Source organism: Cupressus sempervirens, chromosome 6, assembly GCF_028749045.1.
Source record: "Cupressus sempervirens isolate cs-2001-9-10 chromosome 6, ASM2874904v1, whole genome shotgun sequence".
NCBI lineage: Eukaryota > Viridiplantae > Streptophyta > Pinopsida > Cupressales > Cupressaceae > Cupressus > Cupressus sempervirens.
Window position 1 is genome coordinate 275123265 of NC_143123.1, and position 6000 is coordinate 275129264.

Genomic DNA, 6000 nt, shown 5'->3' on the forward strand with positions numbered 1-6000 from the left:
TTTGCAATATCTTCTCTCTCAATCCATTTAGTTTTTCCAAGCTCCAACTCTTCCTTCTTTGGTTTCCCTTCAGCAAGTTATTTGCATGCAGGTGATCTTGGCACACTATGAAGTTGGATTTCATCAACTTCTACAATTTTCATCATTGCATGCATGAGCATCAGACTCAACTTGATGATAGGCTCATTCTTTAGTATCCCTATGTATGACCTCTTGCAATTTTTCTTTTTCCATGCAAGATTGTTCTTTTAAGCAGTGTTTCCTCTCCTTAGGATGCATGGTTAGTGATATACTATCTTCATTCCTAGGCATAGAAAATGGTGTACTGAATGGATTCTAAAAGCTATAGAGTGGGTTATTCAAAGTATTAGCTTCTTGTGGTTTATCAAAGACATGATCCTCTACACAAGGTTTTCCACAAGGGTGCCTAGTTGGAGTTTCCAATTGTTCGAAGGTGAAAGAAGGACAACTACCTTTACTAACTTAGAACCTAGTCATGATCGACATATAAGGGTATGGATTCATTTAATAGGATGATAAAATTATTTCGGATTTAAAGCCTATAGGGTCATAATGATCACTTGTCAAAGATAGGACAAGTGACTGGCATGTCAAGAGCGCTCAAGCATTGACAGCACTAGTAACTCAGCCAAGAGAGTGAGCAAGAAGCTCAATAGCAAGTAGCTACCATAGAAAGGTAGCTAGATTTTGACAAGTGACTATTAGTGACATTTTTTAGCTTACATCTAATAAACTAAGCCCATCTTTTCTACTTAGAGAAATGCCTAACATGGAGATTTTTGTGCAGATTCAAGTAGGATGAAGTGACAACACCCCTATACTAGCTAAAATGCAATTTGATTCTATTTTACATGTAGTAGAAACCAAATTATATTTTTTGGAAAACTAGGTGCTATTAGGATAGAAAAATGTATTTTATAATAGAGTTGACAATAGTTGGGCAATATTTTTCTTCCAGATGATAATTTTCGTTAAGGAGAGTGATATACTTCACTATTGTTAGGCGATAAACTATAGTAGGTAGACGATATTTTTTTAGTAAAAAAAATCCTGTGTTAATTCTCAAAAGGTCGTATGATAGAATGATAGTGAACTATGAAAAATATAGTTTTTAGCTAAAAAAAAACTTATGTTTCAGGTTGATCATCGAATGTTTGTAATGCCCCGCCAAGGGATCCAAAGAATTTCACTAAGTTTACCAAACAATTTTTTTTTGAAACATGAAAGATAAACCATTCATAACATTCATGGAAGCAATAGTAACATCCAACTGAAAGTAAACATAACATAACATATTAGATTTCATTCTTTAAGGATTCCTTAACGTTGTATCACATATAAATCAACTATTCATCTAACATCACGTCCTTATGAAATAACAATGATACATCCAATGTTCCTAAACAATATACAAGTGTCCTTTAGAATTTACATTTTAGTTTAGCTCAATCATCCACTGTGCATGTTACAAGGTATGAAAAAGCTTAAAAGAACATACATCTGTGTAAATAAAGAACATCATCATCCAATACTAATCCATGATGCAATAACATAAATGAAACCACAAATCATACATCATCACATAAGATATAAACATCCATCATAAGAGATAACCATATATCACAAACATAAATAACTAAGTGCACGGTTCCTCCCAACCGTAAATAGCATCATTAGACCATCGTGGATCCTAGCCATCGCTCTGTGCGTAACATTCCAAAGCACCGAAAAGATCATCGACTATTAACATAGTAGGAATGTCACTCCTAAAAACATCCTACTAACATGCAAAGTAAAGCATAATAAATCATCAACTAACATATGCAAATCATCAATGTAAGGAACATACCAACAAATACATCCATCATAAGGTATATCATCTATCATAATGATCCAAGAACATAATGAAGATAAATAACAACCAAGAATGCTTCAGCCATGGTGTCTCAATGGATCTCAAATGATAAGAGTGATAAAACACTACCACCCGACCGCGTGGAACCTAAGTGGTCCACTCCCACCGTGCTGAGGAGATAATCTCAAGTCCCAAACAGGCTATCAAACCATAAAGTATAAATCTCTATAAGTCCAGGAATCCTAAAAGTATACTAACTTAAAGGTTCCAACACACACAAAATGGACATCTAATTCCCAGAGGCACAACAATGACATGTAGGAAACCTACTCTGCAAGCAGGAAAGTGTCATCACATTTATCATGTACAAGTTACCCTGGCAGTTAGCTAAACTCCACAGGTCCATACTGATCTCATGCGGCCACTAGTATCCTCTCATACTAACGAGGCATACTACGGAATGTACGGTCGCAACCATGTGTTCTCACTACTCCCATCCTAGCCTATACAAGCGCTCAAGGCATGGGCGAGAACATTAAAACAATTATCTTTTTAAGTTCATTTAATCCCCATTTAGTGTGTAAATGTTATCACTTATTAACCAAACTTACAATGAGTTACCCTGGCAGCCACTTAGGGCCCCGGCCCCCATTGCAAGCCACTTCCTGACACTACAAGTAGATAACCTACCCTAAGCTCATGGAATCATAAAATCACCACAGTCCTGTACAAGCGACTATAAAGAAAATTCAAAAGATAATCCATAAAAAGAATCATCAAATATCCATAATATAAGCATCAAATATCCATAATAAGAATCATCAAATCTCCAAGATAAGAATCATCAAATCTCCATGAGCATCTGGAAAAACATCCATAGAAAATCATGACCACAACAGTTCTCTATTGGCAACTGAAGGCATCACTGATAATCATAAGTATCAATTGGTTCTCAATAACCAAAATATATCTCAAAATTATATTGATCGAAGACTCCAAAATGGTTGAGTCAAACATGTCACAACATGACATCATCAAGAAATAAATCAACATTTCAAACCCATCATGGCAACTAGAAAATAATCCAAGGATAACTAATTGATGACTAAAAAATGATTAGCTCAAGTGTCTTAGATACATATACATCTTAGCTTCACACATGAAGACTGATAAACAATAACAATCAGTAAATACAAACATTTCATAGAGCATTCCATCACATAACCATGGTTGGGTTTATAAAGATCAAGACCAAATAAAATCAACATGTCATCACATCTCATAACCCCCGAGCCTCTGGTAACAACCTAGGACTAGTCAACACTAGTCAACCCAAAACCCAAAACCAAAAGCATAGAGAATACACGATGCAAACACATGTTTTGGTTTACTAAATTCACATAGTTGAATAATGTGTAGGGGTTTTTCCAGTTTTCGTTTCAAGTATACTTCAAGTGTCTAAGTTTCACCATTTGACCTACAAGTCAACCCATTTTCCCTGATAGCATTATCCTTTTATTATTAAGAATTACATTCTAAGAATAACTTAAAGATAGATATTTACTCATTAAATCATTTGTCTCTTAATAAAATCATTTACTTTATTTTCCTGAGATTACTAATTGAATAACTCTTCCTTAATGTAACTTCAACTTTCAACATAATCAAAGAATCATTATTCGTTAAATAATAAGAGAGCCAATTATCAATCTAAGAAGAATTATAACTTTATTAAAATGATCAATTAAATCATTCAATTAACATAGGTACGCAATCCATAACTTTAATCATTCTAATAATACTTAATTTAAGCTTAATTAAATATTACTAAAATTTAAGCCTCTTAATAACGTCATCACTAATAACCATTAAAACAACTAAAGTCTTTATTCAAGTTATTAGGATAAGACTTATCAACTTCAATATAGATAATCTATAGTCTCGAACTAACAGAATTATATCAATTAAATCTCTATTACATAACTTAATTATTAATTAAATCTAATTAACTCTCATTAATTGATTTAATTAATAATTGCATAACCAAACCATCAACTCAATGAGTATTAGTTGACTAACAATAGTTTTTATGTCAAAATCAACTTCAATCCAATACACAAATATTAATATTTTAATAATAATAATATTAACAAGTTATTTTGGAAATCTTATCCATAATGACTACATTCATCTTTCTTAATGATTTCGTATTAATAATAATCATTTCAAGTTAAACCTCTATCGCATAACTTAATTATTAATATCATAGTTATAATATCAACTCAATGAATATCAATTAATTAAAAATCAATTATACTTCAAATCCAAAAACTAATATCTTCAACCATTAAATAATCTTCTAAGCGAATTTATTAATAACTATTTAAACCATTATTTATTAATAGTTTGTTAGTCCCAACAAACATTAATAAATAATAAACTCATCAAAACTATCATTAATCGATCCAAAGAATCTTTACATAAACTTCGTTAGTTAATATCTGGCTAACTCTTAACACCATTAAGGTATATCAATAGGCTATTTAATAATTCAAACATATTAACCAATAACATAATAATTCAATCTTAATCCGATAACATCTTAATTTAGATTATCATCTCACAATTATTTAATATATATTAAATAATATTTAATATACATTAAATAAAATCAAAAGACTCCAATTCGATAATACTCATACTGATAGTGCAATAAATATTTGCATTAGTCTTCTTAATGAAAATTCTATTATACTAGATTCATTACTATGAATGCTAGTGTCCTTATTCTAATCTTAATTAATAGGTTATTATTAACAATCCATATTTAGCACCATTGTGATAATAATAATCAATATATATATATATGTATGTATGTATGTATGTATGTATGTATGTATGTATGTATGTATACAACATTTGTTATCAATTATTACTGCATTTAAAATATATATATAGTTATTTATATGCAAATTTATAAAGGAAAATATATACCTAGATTTAGAGGCTTTTCTAAACAAGAATTCTTCCCTTTTAAATCATTGTTCATTAATTTCTAAATAGGTTTGACTATAGATTAAGAAATCTTTTTTTTCAAATCTATTTATCAATTTGATTCTAAATCAAACCCAAACCCGTTTAGATCTAATTTCTTCCTTAATTGGATCTAGGGTTTTCTAATATTTTCTTTGCAACTCTATATATCTAGATTCCAATTTAATTGTAGATTCATTCACAAGAGTATTCAGACACTTATAACAAATATTATGAAGATAGGAAGAGAAATAGTGCAAAGAGAATATGCGAATATCACGAGTGCACCTGGACACTGATGTTAATCCACCATGCCTCAGAAGTCCATAGAAAATCCCTTCCTTCTCCATCATTCGCAATTCCTCCAAGATCCAAGTCAATCGAATCTTCCAAGTGACTAGAAGTGCTAGAAGAAGCCTAGAAGCATATAGAAACATATGAGCATATGAGCTTCTCCAATGCATGCAAGCTTTGAAGCTTCCATTTTAGCTTGTAGCTTCCATTCAGCTTTTCCAAACACACTGGGAGAGCCTCTATTTAAAGGCCTCTAAGATGCATCTAGAGTGTATCTAGAAACAACTAGAAGATAAGCATGACAACCAAGCATGGGTCTTCTCCAACCTTCTAGATAAGTCTTAAGGTTGTAGACACCATGTGCTCAAATAAAATGCTAACTTCTAAGTGTAGACAACTTGTGCATTCTTAGAGTGCAAACTCCTGTGTTGTCTACATGACAACTCCCGAGAATTTGCCAACTCCTATGTGAGAAAATATTAAAATAATGTACAATCATTAATATAATATTTATTTTACTCTTTCCAATTTTAATTTATTTATTTATTAAATCTCATGCACTAACTTTGATAATTCCACTTTTCAATCTTAATATATTTATATTTTAATCACATGAGATTTAGAATCTTTTAATAATTTTAATATATTGTCCACTTTTAAATTTCATTTTCCAAAACTTAATTGCTAAAATATTTATTAGCTTTAATAATAATATTATTTAGTCATTTATTTAAAAATGAACTCCAATATATATTAATATTAAAATAAATATTGTCACATTCCAAATTTAAACTTTT